This window comes from Stegostoma tigrinum, chromosome 4 (assembly GCF_030684315.1).
Source record: "Stegostoma tigrinum isolate sSteTig4 chromosome 4, sSteTig4.hap1, whole genome shotgun sequence".
In the NCBI taxonomy this organism is placed as follows: Eukaryota; Metazoa; Chordata; class Chondrichthyes; order Orectolobiformes; family Stegostomatidae; genus Stegostoma; species Stegostoma tigrinum.
Window position 1 is genome coordinate 115,874,522 of NC_081357.1, and position 17,431 is coordinate 115,891,952.

Consider the following 17,431-nt stretch of genomic DNA (forward strand, 5'->3'; position numbering starts at 1 on the left):
CTCTATTGTGCCACTTCACTGACCAGGTACAGCATCTGGCAGGGGTTTAAATTCATCTGATTAGCAGAACAGAAACTGGTAGCCATTTGGGGGGTGCAGGGTGTTGGAATAGACTGTTCTTTGCTCTGCTAATCAATTGGATCATGGCTGGTATACCTTCCCATCATCCCTTTCCAACACTCAGTTCCTCCCTTCTTGGCTGACTGACTATTCAAAAACTGAGCATCCCTGATTATCAAATTCAAATGTCTCATTTGGCTGTCCTAATACTTTCATCCTCAAAGGAGTGCTAACTTACTTGAAATCTGACTGCTTCATTTTGAGTCCTGTTACCATTCCCCTTTAATTTCAAGAAAATAAAGTCCATGCATTAAAATTGGGGAAACTCTGGGAAGTCCTCAAAAGCTGCCAGATATTGGGACCATTTAACATTAAAACCTGACTTGGTAATGCCTCACAACACCGTTTTCAACTCTTTCCAATCTTTGTGGGTAAAGATATTTTATCATTTCCTGATGTATTAACACTTTTTTGTCAAACAAAAAATGTGGCTGGGACTTGAATCCAGGTTAGTAAAACTGCCACTGCAGTGAGTTTTCATTGGCTCAGTTATATGTTGTTAGCTTTAAGAAAGTAGTAAAGAAATGAAGGTCATTGCACATGTAGACTGAAGGTGACAGAAATTTTGTCCGAAAGAGCTCCCTTACACACTCCTGATCCCAGTCCAAGTCTGCCATTTACAAGGCACAGGTTGCAAGAATGATGGAATGCTTCACTTTCCTGGATGAGTGCAGCACCCAACAATAATTGAGAATCCAGGACAAAGTGACTGATGTGACTCTCCATCACCACCCTCAGCATAACATTGACAGGTACTATTTACAAGATGCACTGAAGCAATTCACAAGGTGTATTTCAACTGCATCTTGCAAACCTGTGAAGTTTTACCAAGGGGTGGGAAAAAAAGATATCAAATCTATAGTAGCAATATTAAGAGGTCAAAACACAAGTGCTCTCTCAAATGTTTAAAATTTAAGCAAGTCCTTATTATATTAAATCCTGAAGTAATTAATTTGTAACATTAAAAATAGTGTGATATCCCTGACATAAATTCTACATTCACTCTAAATTTGCACTACCTTTAACAAGTGATTTAATTTTGTTTTTTTTGTTTTTAGAAATGATCTTGTATGATGTTGGCTTCAGTAACTTCTGAATGTTGTATCTATACTAATTTCACCAGCATTGCCCCAGCTCAAGTACCACACACAGCAAATAGTCATGCGTGGAGATGTGGGCAAATTATCCTAAGAGTATAGGAACAAGAGTAGGCCATTCAGATTGTTGAGCTTGCTCTGCCATTCAATTACATCTTAGTTGATCATCCACCTTCCTGTGCTAGCTTCTATCCCTTCACATTATCAGTGTCAGAAATCCTATCATTTCTGCCTTGAACCTATGATTGAGTCTCCACAGGCTTTGGAGTAGAGAATTCCAGGGATTCCCCACCCTTACTGCAGACATTTCTCATTCTCAGTCTTAAGTGACTTACCCTTCTGCTGAGATTATGTCTCCTGGTTTTATATTTACCAGTCTGAGGAAACAGTTCCAAGCCTTGTAAGATTTTTGCAAGTTTCAATTAGGTCACCCTCATTCTTTGAAACTTTGTAGACCCAGTTGCATTCCCTCAATGGCGAGTATATTCTTCCTCAGAAGAAGGAAGGCTGCGAGGAACATTTTTAACAGAGGGAAGGCGGTTATGTGCAGGCGCTTAAGGAAGAAATTCTTGAAAACAACTGAAATCACGGCTGCCATTGGAGAAACAATTAAAAAGTTACATCAAAACAGAATTTGGAGAACACATTGCACAGGGTTGGGGGAAGATTAATAATAAGTAGCAAAACCACAGAAGGATTCATGATGATATTAGAATTGAGGGGTTATCAGAGTGGTGACCAATGCAGATCATTGAGCACATGGCTGAGGGGTGAATGGGATTTGAGAGGAGCTTTGCATGGCTGTAGTTGGGCAATATCGTGGAGGCTGAGTTAGACGGTCTTGGCAGTGGCGAGGATATGACTGAAATTGAGAAGAAGTGTTTGGTCTTTATCAGTGTCCTCACCCTCTTGGATATCACACTCATGCTCCACTCCCTGGCTACGTGGCAGCTCCTCATCATCGAAAGGGATAGAGGGAAAAAGGAAGAACTTCAGTGAGGAGAGGAGGAGAAGGCAAGAGATTGTTTGCGCCATCAGAAGAGACAATGGATAAGGGCCACATAGGATGTGAGAACTGGATTAGTTGAAAACACCATCATCCTCAATGACTTTAGCCCTGCCAGTGACCATGGCCTCTGATGCAATTGCTTTAATAATGGCCGTACTGCCTTGTCTGTTGGGTTGCAGACATGCTACTGCACTGTGCACTGCAGATAGGTGCTGCTGTCTGCTGTAGAGGGCGGCCTTGTGCATAAGAGAGATAAGTATGGTGCTTTGTGGGTGATATGCCAGGCATAGCTGAATAGCTGGCTGTGTATCCAACCTGAGAGCTTTAAATGGGAAGGCTTCAACAATGCTAAGTCCATGGGGTGAGGTGAGCCGATGAATCTGAGGTGTGGTGCTTGCTAAAGTTTATTAGTAGCTGAGTGAAAGGGGTATGATTAGTGGAAGCACTTCTTTGAGACTAATAGTTGGGGGTTGTAGGGATGTGCCTTTTGAAAATTCATTTATGGACTTTGAGCAATTATGAGATCATTACACTTCTTCCTGTGCTGCACGCAGGTCCCTGGAGTTACATTGACCACATAAGCTGCCCGAAGGGCCTTTGGCTGTCTGTGGAAAGACAGCCACTCTTGTCCAGTCTGCCAAGTGTAACAAAGGCTCCGATGCTGCAATGTAGGGTAAGCTTAGAGGGCATTCTCTGTTGTCTTTTGCTATTTCCACAATTGACGGTGCGCAGAGCCTCCTCAGGAACCAGTTCCAGAAACTTGTCGCAGCCAGAACACAGCTCCCCTTAGAGCGGCGCAGTCTGACGTTATAGAATGTAGGGTGGCACTCATCTGGCAGGAACCTGAAGACTAAAGCCATTCAGCAGCCCTTATAGTATTGGGCTGCACATCAGTATCATTGCCCTCCTGGTCTAATCCATTACCTCCCTTGATGAGTATAAATTAAAATTTAATCTTGAGGTCAGTTCTGCCGCCGATGGAAATGTTGTAAGCGAATTATTGTTTGCTTCAGTCTAAATACTGTCCGTATCTGGCTTCATATCATTGAATATGCACACAATGTACAATAGAGGGTGCTGTTTGCAAATTCAGTTTATAGTGTGGGATGTTCCCGTTGTTAACATGGCAGAATTTGATAACAGTTTTCGAATTTCAGTAACGTTGAAGGGTGTGTTTCGTTTATGTAAATTAATAAATGGTTCAATTAAAGCAAGGCCATTTGCTTTTTATTTTGTGTTTCTTATCTTCAGCAATATTGAAACATTGTATTTGTCTGGACTGCCTGTTAAAGTCGAACAGCCGGCATTGTTTCCACGCGCTTAAATGATAACAAGGAGTCTGTTGTAACTTGTGGTGCTAATCTTCACCCAGTGATAACACTGACACCTGAACCAGAGAAAAGGTATTGGGAAAACACGATATTGTAGTGGTCTTTAAAGGCTTAGGGGAGTAATGGATGCATTGGTTGGAAATTGCTTGAATCCTAAAAAAATGAGATGGTTAACCAAACATCTGTCTTTAGTGATGCTAGAATGCATTACTAAGGAAGTAGCAGCATGAGATTTTAATCCAGCTGGGCATCACTCTGTCAGACAGAGTCAACATGGTTTTATGAAAGGGAAATCATGTTTACCAAATTGTTAGAATTATGAGGATGTGACAAAAGGGATGCGTAAAGGGTAACTAGTCAATACTTGGATATTTGGATTTCCAAAAGGTACTTGAGTCTTTTTACTTCTCCATTTTCTCCCCTGTGTAACTGCACAGAGACCGGTATCCTGTAGCCAAGTCCCACTTTATTTACATGTACACTGTACATGGGCTCTGACCGGCCACCTTAGAACTAGTCCATAGACTGTGGAGACCCTGTAAATCTCGTGTCTATTTTTAAATTTTTAAAACATTCTCCCACAATACCACTGCACCCAAAAGGGCACCAGCAGTAGAGTTTATATTCTCCACACGTTCGTTACCTGTGGCTGTGTGGGCAGTGACTCAGTGAAATGACACTATTGTGTAAGAACTTTATTCTGTATTTTCTGTCACCAGGAAAAAGCCATGTGGCCAGTGAAACTAAAAGCTATTTGATAATGATAATGGGAACTGCAGATGCTGGAGAATCCAAGATAATAAAATGTGAGGCTGAATGAACACAGCAGGCCAAGCAGCATCTTAGGAGCACAAAAGCTGATGTTTCGGGCCTAGACCAGGCCCGAAACGTCAGCTTTTGTGCTCCTGAGATGCTGCTTGGCCTGCTGTGTTCATCCAGCCTCACATTTTATTATCCAGGCATTTGATAATGTTGTCTGAAAGGGTAAAAGCCAAAGTTCCACTTTGATGATGTCATGTGGACTTGGTTGTTAAACATTTGGGACTTTGAAGAGATAAGATTTACCAGCTGGATTGGTCTCCTGATCTTTATAACAGTGTCTATCATATAACTGTAATTTGCAGATACTTACTGATGTACAATAGACCACAACTTGTTTAAGCTTACAGCCTCCTTAGACTACCAAATGGTTTTCCTCTGTCACTTTAGATGAACCAAGTCCTGTAGATCCCTACTGGGAAAGAGAAGGGTGGCAGAAAATTTACCAAATAGCTCAAAAGGTATGATGAGCAGTGATGTAGCTTCATCTTATAGCAGGTTCTGCCTGAAAGGCTACTGCACAAGATAAGAGCTCCTGTTTTTGGGAGTGATATATTAGCATGGACAGATAAAACTACCTAAGTAACAAGAACAGAGTTGGGATACACAGGACAAGCTACAAATCTTGAGTTGCTGCAGGGATCAGGCTGAGGCCTTAACTACTACAATCTATGTTAAGGACTTGGTTGAAGCGATTGAGTATTTTGTAGCCAAATTTGCAGAAATTCTAAAGGTAGGTGAGATAGAAAGTGGGAAGGAGGTTACAAAGGGACTGAGGTAGATTAAGTGAATAAGCAAAACTTTGTTAGGTGGAGTGTATTGTGGGATAATGCGGGGTTACCCACTTTGAGAAGAGTAGAAAAGCAGAACATTAGTTAAAGGTAGAAAGACTACAGAATGTTATGGTATAAAGGGATCTTGGTGGCCTTGTGCTTGAATCACAAACAGAATGCAGATGCACAAGTAATTAAGGCAAATGGAATGCGCTCTTTATTTTAATGGAAATCTGGTATAAAATTAGAGAAGTCACTTTATAACCATACAAGCTATTGGTAAACCAGCATCTGGATGTACAATTTTGAACTCACTTTAGGATGGATATATTTTCATTGGAGGCAGTTCAGATAAAGTTAACTTGATTGATTCTTGGGTTGAGAGTTTTGTTGTATGAGGAAAGGATGAATAAGATGGCCTAGATTCATTTGAGGTTAGAACAATGAGACACAATATTATTGAGATACATATGGTTCTGAGGCACTGGGCAGGGTAGATGCTGAGAGGATGTTTTCTCTCACTGGGGAGCCGAGAGTCTGGGGAGTTTCAGGATAATGGGTCCTTCATTTAAAGTGGAGATGAAACAGAACTTTTTTCCTCAGAGGCTCAGTAATAATTTATATTTTCTGTCCCAGAGAGATTTGAAGGTGCAAGGATTTTCGAGGCTGAGTCGCACAGACTTGTGAGAATGGTGTGTGTCTGTCTCAAAGCAGAAGAAAGATGGGTCACCATTAAATATGGCTGCCAAGGTCCATCTGTTCATGTGCATTGCACCCATGTGTCTCTTGTTGGTAATTAAGACAAAATAAATACTCTTCAGGCATTTTTTAGTTCTGATCTAATGTGCACATTGTAGTAATTGCAGACTTAGTCAAATAAAACATGAAATGTCCTGAAGAAGAGTCACCGGAACCAAAAAGTTAGCTCTGCTTTCTCTCCACGATGTTGCCAGACCTGCTATGTTTCTCCACCAATTTCTGTTTTTGTTTCAGATTTGCAGCATCCACAGCCCTTTGTTTTATGATATAATTTTCTCCTATCCACTCTGACTGAAGTGGCTTTCTATTGTGACAATACCATGGATTTAAAAGGTGTATTTTTTCCTAGTTTTTTAAATGAAGAACAGTTGAGACAGAGGTAAAGTATGGTCTGCTCAAAGCCAATAAAGTAAACAGCTTGTGTGGCCTTGGGTTATTTTTAAGTTGGAACAATAGGAGCAGCATGAAAGGGTGGAGTCAAGCTTCCACAGAAACAGGATTTTTAGTTTTAGCTTTCTGTAGTAGCTGGGGTTTCGATGCGGGATGTGGAAGCTCTTATTCCTCTCTCTGTTACAACGAAAAGCTGAGGTTCACTTCCTGTTGCTAGAACTTCATGAGAGACAATATATATTACTGAATTTGCTTTTGCCAAGGGTGTGCTTATGGGATCTTAGTACATTGGAACAGTTAATGAGTAGTTTATTATTTTGTTAAATATTTCAATAGAGTTACAGTTAAAGCCAATTCTTTACTTCTTTTTATTTTGTCTGAATTTTAACTATACTGTATGAATAAAGTATATTTTCCTTCAAGCCTAATAGTTTGACCAGTCGAGTGGATCCCAAGTGCAATGCTTGGCAATGCCTTTAAAGAAGAAAAAGTTAGGGTTTAGGCTATCTCCTTGACATGTTTAGAGGAATTTTGGTCTGGTCCACAATACTGTGCCAAATGAACGGTAAATATGTTGTGACTTCCTCGTGGGATTAAACTGATTCGTGTTTTATAAAAATAGTCTGTGAGGTTAGGATGTAAAGATCTGGAGAATTAATTTTGATGTAATTACACAGAATGCGTCCTTTACAAGATCTGTTATGTTATGTTCTTTCTCTAGAACCATTCCTCCAAAGTGTACTTGCAATTCTTTGCCTGTTGTCAGTGTATTTACATTTATTGATAATGCACAGTATCTTGGAGGGTTTCAGCCCAAAATGTTGACTTTCCAGCTCCTCGGATGCTGTCTGACCTGCTGTGATTTCCCAGCTCCACACTTATTTACTCACACACAGTACCTTGCTGCTGGAGAAAGTCAGAAATTGCACACCGGGTTGTGATCCAACAGGTTTATGGGAAATAGCCTTGTATCTTCAGATAAATGTGTTGGACTATGACCTGGTGTCATCTGATTTCTGACCTTGCCCCCCCCCCCCACTCCCCCCCCCACCCCCCACCACCCCACAAAGTCCAAAACCGACACCTCCACATCATTGCTGCTGGATGTGAGTGTAGAACTCTGATCACCTGCATTCATGTGCGGTGCTCCACCCTGTGGTAGCAATAGCCACGAGTGCAGCCGGTGGATATGCAAGAGAAGCAGGAATCAGGGAAACTGGCAGGGAAATGGAGTCGAGATCACAGTCAACTCATCCATTATCTTAGAGAATAGCCAAGTGGGCTCAAGGGGCCTATTGCTTTAATTCATATGTTCCTAATTCATCTTAGATGTTAAATATTTCTTGGTAGCATTTGAAGAGGAGAATGGAAGTTCTGTCAGTGTTAACAGTCAATTAGGGAGGGAATTCCAGCATTTAGACACAGTGACATTGAAGGAATGGCAATATATTCCCAAATCAGGATAGTGACAGGCTTGGGGGTGCTGGGGGAATTTGCAGGTGGTGGTGTTCCCATGTATCCGCTTCCTTTATCCTTCTGTATGGTGGTGGGTATGGGGATGGAAGATGCTATCGAAGGATCTTTGATGAATTTCTGCAGTGCATTTTATAGATGATACACATTTTCTGAGTGTTGTTGGTGGAAGGAATGGATGTTTGTGGATGTGGTGCCAGTCAAAGGAGCTGCTTTGTCCTGAATAGTATTGAGCTTTTTGAATACTGTTAGGGCTGCACCCATCAGACATGTGGAGAGTATTCCATCGCTCTCCTGATTTTTGCCTTGTAGATAGGGACAGACTTTGGGAGTCAGGAGCTGAGTTCCTCACCGCAGCATTCCTAGCCTCTGACCTGCTCTTGTAGCCACAGAATTTATATGCCTAGTCTAGTTCAGTTTCTGGTCATTTTCTAAATGGATCTACTATTAGTATGCAAAGATTCATGTATACATATCTAGGTCACTCTGCCCCTGCATCCACTTTAAAATTGCAACATTTGTTCCATAGCTCCTCAATTCATTTTCCTACCAAAATTGACATTTCATATTTTACGAATCAGACTATATTCATCAGATATTCATCATTGCCTTTCTACATTTCCAAGTTTTGCGTTGTCAGTGATCATTGAAATAATGCCCTGAGTGCTCAGTCTCAGGTCAGTAATGTATATTAAATATACCAGTGGTCCTAAGAGATCAAAACAAATGAGGTGGTATCTCTCTGTAAAAGGGAAGTTAGGCGTTTTACTGTTGCACATGAACGTAAGTTCTGTCAGGAGAGATGCGTGCCCATGCTGTCAGTTCCCAAGTTAATGACTCCCTACCGACAACATTGTAAACTTTTAATCTTGGAGACTATTGGAAAGCATTGTTCTGCAAGCAGCTTTTTAAAAATACAAACACCGTCATTTTTCTGCGTTTGTATTATGCAGGTTATGTGCTAAACATTGAATCTAGGTGAGACTGTCTTCAAATAATCCTTACATTCACTTAATTTCAGACACAGCTATGATCCACCACTCACCCACAAATCCAACCATCTACCTATTACATAAGAAGTGCCAACCTCTCTCATTTTCTTCTCCATATGAGAACTTAAACAAGACCTTTGTAGTTTCATGAGGGAAAGAGTCTTTATGCAGCTTTTGGAGTTTATGGGTCATGGCAGGAGTGTGATAGAATCAGATAGCAAGTGCGGTGAGGTGAATTTCAATGTTGAGAACATGAGTTGCCAATTGATGGGGTTTAACATTTGTTACTCGCACCACTTGCCTCATTACTGTTTAGCCTCTAACTTACCAAACCAGCTAAATGTTAGGAAAACTCGACAAAGAAACCATAGCAGGTACCTGGTGGAATCAACTTGTCACTTTCTCCAAATGACCTCAAAGTTAGAAACTGGGCACCAACACCTCAGAGCTCACTTCAACAGCACCAGCCACACACTTGCCAAGTCCTTGGGCAGTGGCATCTGACATGTGCCAGCTCCCTTGGCTCATCTCCAATCCACTTACTGGATGTTTCTGCACTTCAATCTGTACTTCAGGCTGAAATAACACTGTCATTGTAATGCTGCCATTGTAAAGGACAGTCTGCACTCAGGGACGTGTACCCGGCTCATGGACCGGACCAGGCAGTATCTCCAGGCTCTTTGCTTGCTCTCTCACTCTCAACCTACCTGGATGGTCACGGCATCCCTACCTTGCATTGTCTTGCAAGCCTTTTTGTACTTTGCATTCTCTACCAGAGAGGCCTAGTTCATGTTCCTGCTGGCTTGCTATGCTGCTTAACACAGACACAAAGCAGGAAGCTTGACATGGCTGAGAACTGGCTTAAGGTAGGCCAGGAGTGGGGTGGGCATTGGAGATAGCCTTTGCTGAGGGGGTCATGACACAGTAACGCAAGAAAAGCTTCTGACACCACTCCATGGGGTTGCTTGGGGCAGTCAGAGTCAGGATCCTCTCTACATAAAGATTGAAGAGCTGACTGACAGGCAGCCCTGGTCTAGCTGCGCAACAGCTTGTTAAAGACGTCCTGGGCACAAGGGACCTTGGTGTTTTGGCAGGTATCTGCTGAGTGGCAGGCTCTTCTGGGAATGGCGGATGGTAAGATGGTACAGAAACCAGGCATGAGGGATCCGTTGGGGTGTAGAGCAGGTAATTCATGAAGTTCATTTGATAAGATAAGGTGAGAAAACTCACCTTACAGCAAGAAACCCTTCAAAAATCGTATTGCAACTCAGACTTAGTCAAAAAAGAAATAACCCTATGTCTGCATTTAAATAAAAACAGAAAGTTGCTGGAAAAGGTCAGCAGGTCTGGCAGCATCTGTGAAGAAAAAGCAGAGTTAATGTTTCTGGTCCTTTGACCCTTCCTCAGAACATTTAAATACCTGCTTCATTCCCTTTTATGTATCGGCAATTCAGTAGAAAGTACCCTCCCACTCTTTCTATGAGGTGCCAGCTGTATTGTGACTCTCCTGTGTGGATGTTGTAACAATTATAGGTGTCATTAAATAATCGTGTTAGGCGCACAGTGATTGATGAATGAAGCTTTCAAGCATGTAGCTGTTCTAATATTATGAAGTATAAGTTACAGCTGAAATGTGTGCCTTATAATTTAGTTTGCTATGAATGGTTGTTTTTAGAATTGCTTTTGCACAAAGACAAGCATTAAACTCAATCCAGCAGAAGCCTTTGTTGCCTTGGCGTTAGGGCCCAGTTGACTGAGGAATTGCCTCAGATGAGATCTTTGAGCTCAAGAGGATGGTAACGGTGTAATGGGAATTCAGGTGCAGTGGTAGCTGTGAATGTGGTGTGCAACAAACTTTGAAGGAATGCCTGGAGCAGGAAGAAGTCCCAGAAGCCATCAAAACTTCAGTATCATTCATAATGCTCACAGAAAAAAAAAATTAAAATATGCATTGGTGCCTTTTCACAATTAAGGAAGCACTGCACGCAAGTAATTTTTTGAAAACAGATCACATAGGGAGATAACAAGGTGTAGAGCTGGATGAACACAGCAGGCCATGCAGCATCAGAGGAGCAGGAAGGTTGACTTTTTGGGCCTAGACCCTTCATCAGAAATGGGGAGTGGGAAGGGGGTTCTGAAATAAATAGCGAGAGAGGAGCAGGCAGATAGAGGATGGAGAAAGGAGAAGATAGGTGGAGAGGAGACAGACAAGTCAAAGAGGCGGGGATGGAGCCAGTAAAGGTGAGAGTAGGTGGGGAGGTAGGGAGGAGATAGGTCGATCTAGGGAGGACGGACCGGTCAAGGGGGTGGGATGAGGTTAGTAGGTAGGAAATGGTGTGTCTTGATGTGGGAGGAAGGGCAAGTTAGGGAGGTGCGAATGAGCTGGGCTGGTTTTGGGATGCACGAGGGGGAAGGCAGATTTTGAAGCTTGTGAAATCCACATTGATACCATTGGGCTGCAGGGTTCCCAAGCGAAATATGAATTGCTGTTCCTGCACTGCAGGAGGCCCAGGATGGACATGTCGTCTAAGGGATGGGAGGGGATTTGAAATGGTACGTGACTGGGAGGTGCAGTTGTTTAGTACAAACCAAGCCTAGGTGTTCTGCAAAGCGGACCCCAAGTCTCCGCTTGGTTTCCCCGATGTAGAGGAGGTGACGACAGGTAGAGCGGATGCAGTATAGCACATTAGCAGTTGTGCAAGTGAAGATCTGCTTGATGTGGAAAGTCTTGGGGCCTGGGATGGGGTGAGGGAGGAGGTGTGGGTCCAGGTGTAGCACTTCCTGCGATTGCAGGGAAAAGTGCTGGGAGTGTTGGGGCTGGAGGTGAGTGTGGAGCGGACAAGGGAGTCACGGAGAGGGTGGTCCCTCTGGAAAACAGACAAGGGTGGGGAGGGAAAAATGTGTTCGGTGGTGGTGGTCAGATTGCAGATTGCAGATGGCAGAACTTCGCACCCCGCACCCCCCCCGCACCCCCCCCCCACCCCGCCACTGGAAAAAATCCAGTGAGATCACTAAGTTCAGGAACCAGATAGCAGAGATCATAGAGTCATGCAGCATGGAAATGGACCCTTCAGTCCAACTCGTCCATGCCAACCAAGATTCCCAAACTAAACCTGTCCCATTTGCGTGCATTTGGCCCATATCCGTTTAAACCTTTCCCATTAATGCACCTATCTAAATGTCTTTTAAATGTTGTAACTGTACCTGCATTATCTCTTCCTCTGGCAGTTCATTCCATATAAGAACCACCATCTGTGTGAGAAAGCTAACCCTCAGGTTCCGGTAAAATCTTTCTCCTCTCTCCTTAAAAATATGCCTCTAGTTTTGAACATGCCCTATCCTTGGGAAAGGACCTTTGCTGTTCACCTTATCTATGCCCCACATGATTTTATAAACCTCAATAAGATCACCCCTCAACCTCCTACACTCCAGTGAAAAACGTCCCAGCCTATCCTGTCACTCCTTACGAGCCAAAACCTTCCTGGAAGGAGACTATTTTTTAAACAAAAGAACATAAATAGATAAATGAAGGAATGATGAAAACAGTCTGTTTGCCTCACTTGAGTTCATTAAGCCAACTTAATAAAAGCCATGCATAACATTTACTGCCAACCGATGAAAAATATTATCATGGGCAGAAGTATAGTTTGAGATGATCAGCATAATTGATCAGTCAAAGTCTTCAGTCGATAAGAAAGGTAAATAGCAGAAAATAGATTTTTCAAGTTCGAATATACACAATTCAATCTATAAAATGTATCCTGTTTGGCTTCCTTTCCCGGAAAAGGATAAAAGACAACATCTGCAGAGCAAATCACCAATTATTGACATTCATTGATAATGTAGCTCCATTGGATAGCGGTAGTATAGATTATTGCTTGCCTGTGTACTAGTATGTATGATCATCAGTTCATGATAAAGCTGAAAGAGAAAGCTTTATCTTCCACTCAATACAAATCCCTTTCTCCCATAGCCTGAGACATGATGACCCTCATGTCAAACCACCACCAGTCGACTCTAATGAGAGAGCAGATCTATTGTCTGAAAGACTAGACAACTTTCATTTTGCCCCTCTGTGTTTGCTCTACCCTTTCTACTCCACTGATCCAAGGGAATGATGGCGTGGTCAGTGGGAGAAATATGGGTGATCTGAGGCAAGGACATAAGGAATAGGCCCAGTTGCCAGTTTATATCCTTAAGCCTTTAAATTGGCATTATTCTTGTTTGTCTCAGAGTTACTTCCAGTCAAGACAGTAAACTATGCTTGCTTCTGTGGAAGGAGAGCTCAAGGCTTGTTGCATGTGGGAACATTTCCAGTGCCTGGGGCCGGTACATGTGCAGGAAGTGTGCCCAGCTGCAGCTCCTGGGAAGCCTGGTTTTCAGAGCTGGAGTGGCAGTTGGTGCATCGGCAAGGCAGGGGGTATTGTGGAAAGCATTACAGAGAGATGGTCACACAATCCACAGGCAGGGAAGAATGGATGGCTACCAGCCAGAAATAGACGAGGAATGCAGGAATCCCCTATGGCCATTCCCCTGCAAAACAGAAAAACCACTGCTGGGAAGAATGGCCAGTCGGTCAAGCTCATTTTGCAATTGTTGGCTCTGCTACATGGGAAAGAAAGAGTAAGCGTGGGAAAGCTATACTAATAGGGAATTCCATACGAGGGTGGGAGGAGGGGTGGCAGCGTAGCTGGATATTCCTGTGGCAGCAAACTAGCCTCCAGCTTGGTATAATGCCCCCTGGCTTGGGGTCAAGATGTCTCATAATGTCTCCAGGAAATTCTAGAGTGGAGAGTGAACAGCCAGTGCTTATGGTGACTTATTGGTACCACCCAGTACAGATTAAATGAAGAGATCACTTCCTTTAAGCAGAACATAGGGAGTTAGGAAGTAAGTTTGAAAGTCATACCTCAAAGATAGTGATCTCAGGAATACTAACAATGCCACATACTGGTCAGGGTAGAAATAGTAGGATATATTAGTTGGATACATGGCTGGAAAGTGGTGCAAATGGTTTCTGGGGCATTAGGACCAATTCTAGTTGAGTTGGAACAAATACAAGGTGGGTTATATCTGGGCAGGACCGGAACTGATGTCTGAGGGGAATATTTGCTCATGTGGTTGGGGAGGGTTTAAACTTAAATGGCAGGAACCGATATAGGGAGATAGAACAGAGGGAAACACGGGCGAATGCAAAAATCAGAATGGGAAATAAGAAAAGCAATAGGCAGAGAATTCAAGGGCAGGAATTAAACAGGCCAAAGTACATATAATGCAATAAGAATTTTAAAAAGACATGCCTTAAGGCCTTCTGACTAAATGCAAGATGCATTTACAATGAAGTGGATAAATTAGGTGCGCATAGAGATATAATCGGATATAGTATGGTTGAGATTAGGGAGATGTGGCTACAGGGTGGCCAGAGGTGGGAACTAAATCTCCAGGAGCATTCAAGTTTTAAGGAAGAAAGATTAAAAAGAGGAGTGGGTGGGTAGTTTTGCTGGTTAAAAAGGAGATTAATGCAATAGGGAGGAATCTTACTAATGAAGTAGACTCTGTATGGGTAGACCTTAGAAACGGCAAGGGGCGAAAAACAATAGTGAGAGTTTTATATAAATACTCCCATACTACAGTGGTAACATTGGAGAAGATTAGGCAGGAAATTAGATGCAAGCAATAAAGGTACAGCTGTAATAATGGGTGACTTTAATCTGTGTAGAGATTGGGCAAATCAAATCAATAACAATAGCATAGAGGAGGAATTCTTTGAGTCTGTATTCGAAGTTTTTCAGAGGAACCAACTAGAGAACAGGCCATCCTAGATTAGGTATAGTGTAATGAGAAAAGAATATTTGCCAATCTAAGTGTGCAAGGTCCTTTGGGGAAGGGTGACCATATTATAATGAGATTGTTCAATAAAATGGAGAGTGATGTAGTTGATTTTGAGACTTGAATCCTAGTCCTAAATAAAGGAAACTATAGATGTTTGAGGTGCAAGTTGTTGATGATAAATGGGGGGTGTTTTTTAAAAGTCTGGGGTGGCATAATGGCTCAGTGGTTAGCACCGCTGCCTCACAGTGCCAGGGACCCCGGTTTGTTTCCACACTTGGGTGACTGTTTGTGTGGAGTTTTCACATTGTCCCTGTGTCTGTGTGGGTTTCCTCTGGGTGCTGTGGTTTCCTTCCATGGTCCAAAGATGTGCAAGTTAGGTGGATTAGGCATACTAAATTATCCATTGTGTGCAGGGATGTATAGGTGAGGTGTGTTAGCCATGGGAAATGCAGGATTACAGGAGGTGTTACAGGATTAGAGTAGGGGGATATGTCTGGGTGGGGAACTCTTCGGAGGATTAGTGTGGACTTGTTGGGCTAAATGGCCTGTTTCTACACTGTAGGGATTCTACGGGATGACAATGAATAGGCAATGGCAAAAATTTAAAGACTCATTAATGATTTGCAGCAATTGTTCATTCCCACGGGACACAGACATAAAATGGGAAAGATGGCCCTTCCATGGCTACAAGGAAAGATAAGGATAGTAATAGATCCAAGGAAAGGAATGGACCAAATAAGGCAGCAGATCAAAGGACTCAGCAGTTTGGATGTTAGCAATGGAGGGCAATGGGATTGATTAAGAGGAAGAAGTTAGAATACAGAGTAAATTTACGAGGAATATACAAGCTGATAAAGATTTTACAGGTGTGCGAGTAGAGAAAAAGATGAATGAGGACAAATGTACTCCCTTACAATCAGAAACAGGTGAATTTACAATGTGAACAAAAAGATGAAAGACCAATTAAGTATCTACTTTGGGAGCAAAAAACACAAAGGCAGATTATAATCTGAATGGCAACAAATGGAAAAGGGGGATGCGCAATGACTGGAGTGTCTTTGTAAACCAGTCACTGAAAGTGAGAAGGCAAGAACTGCCGATGCTGGAGTTAGGGATAACACAGCATGGAGCTGGAGGAATGCAGCAAGGCAGGCAGCATCAGAGGAACAGGAAAGTTGACGTTTGCCCGACCCCAAAACTTCGACTTTCCTGCTCCTCTGATGCTGCCTGCCCTGTCATACTCCTCCAGCTCCACGCTGTATTGAGTGAGAATGCAAGTGCAGCCATGAAGAAGGCTAAAGGTATGTTTGGCCTTCATAGCGAGAGGATTTGAGTACAGGAACTTGTTGTAATTGTATAAGGACTTGGTGGGACGATACCAGGAGTATTGTGTACAGTTTCTGTCTCCTTATCTGATGATGGGTGTTCTGTCTATGGAGGGAGTGCAACAATGGTTGATTGGACTGTTTCCTGGGATGGCAGGACTGACATATGGAGAAAATTTGAATGGGTTAGGACTATATTCACTGCAGTTTAGATGGATCGGTGGCTGTTAGGTGAGGTATGGGGTGGAAAGGGAGGTTGCGGGAGGTGAGCTCATAGAAACTTATAAAATTCTAATTTTAACCAGGACTGGGCACAGTAAAAACAGGAAGGATGCTCCTGATGACAGAGGAGTCCAGAGCCACAGGTCGAAGTTTAAGGATATGGGATAGGCCATTTGGGACTGAGACAAGGAGAAATATCTTCACCCAGAGAGTGGGGATCCTGTAGAATTCTTTGCACCAGGAAGCAGTGAGATCAAAGCATTGAATGTTTTCAAGGAGTTAGATATAGTTCTTAGGGCTAAAAGGACCAAAGTGTATGGAGAGAAAAAAGGGACAGGGTTGAATGATCAGCTGGGATTGTACTGATGGAAGAGCAGGCTTGAAGGACTGTATGGCCTATTCCTCATATTGTCTATGTTTCATCTTTATTTAGACCCTGATATTTTCTCTCCCGCTCTTCAATTCAAAAATTACACGTCTGTTTTACAGAACTGAATACATTCTTTATTTTATGAACTGATTGGCAAAGGTTTCAGGAATGGAAATTAATTTTTCAAATAAAATTTTTCTGCTTACTGTCAAGGTAGCATAACCTTCACTGCACATGTCCCTAGACATTCATTTTCAACTCCTTCCGTGCACCAATTTTTCTCTCTTTCTCTCCTGAAGGCACTTATTTGTGAAGAATGAAAGAAACACAGATTTCTCGAGAACCATGCGTGAACTCAAGACACTGAGCGCCTCATAGACAATTAAATGATTCGGAAGCACAAACACTGTTATACTGTGGGAAATGTGGCAGGGAATTTGCACTGTACAAGTTACTAAAGGAAACCATGTGATAAAAGGCCAGACTGTCTACTCCTTCGCAAAGCAAAAGCTGAAATTTCTGTTGGTCAGGCTACGTCTGTGAAAGTGATAATGGATGGAATTAATGACTTCAACAAAACTAAGCCCCCGCCTCCCGCCTCCACATGTGCCTGAGCGCGCTCACACACACACACACACACACACACACACACACACACACACACACACACACACACAGATGGGTTCAGAGATTGAATTTGAGGACATGTAACCAGGTAGGAGGCATAACGTGGATCTATTCATCAAATTCCTCTGATTAAGTCCAGGGAGAGGAAACACATTAGTGCTGAGCTATTGTTAACAGGCATACTGGGAATGGGAGGAGCCCCAAAGGAAGACATTTGTCCCTGCCCTGTCTTCAAGCTCTGCTAACCACCCTTGCCAGTGACCTCTACCCCCTTCACCCATGACCTTCTCCC

General features: G+C 42.7%; 1 long non-coding RNA gene across 1 annotated transcript; it reads left to right on the forward strand.

Moving 5' to 3' along the window:
- Positions 1-2,455: 2,455 nt before the first annotated feature.
- LOC125452956 (uncharacterized) lies at positions 2,456-16,966 on the forward strand. Its single transcript, XR_007247639.2, has 3 exons — positions 2,456-2,592; positions 2,781-2,899; positions 16,812-16,966. It is a non-coding gene; the product is annotated as an uncharacterized LOC125452956 (long non-coding RNA).
- The last annotated feature ends 465 nt before the right edge of the window (positions 16,967-17,431 follow it).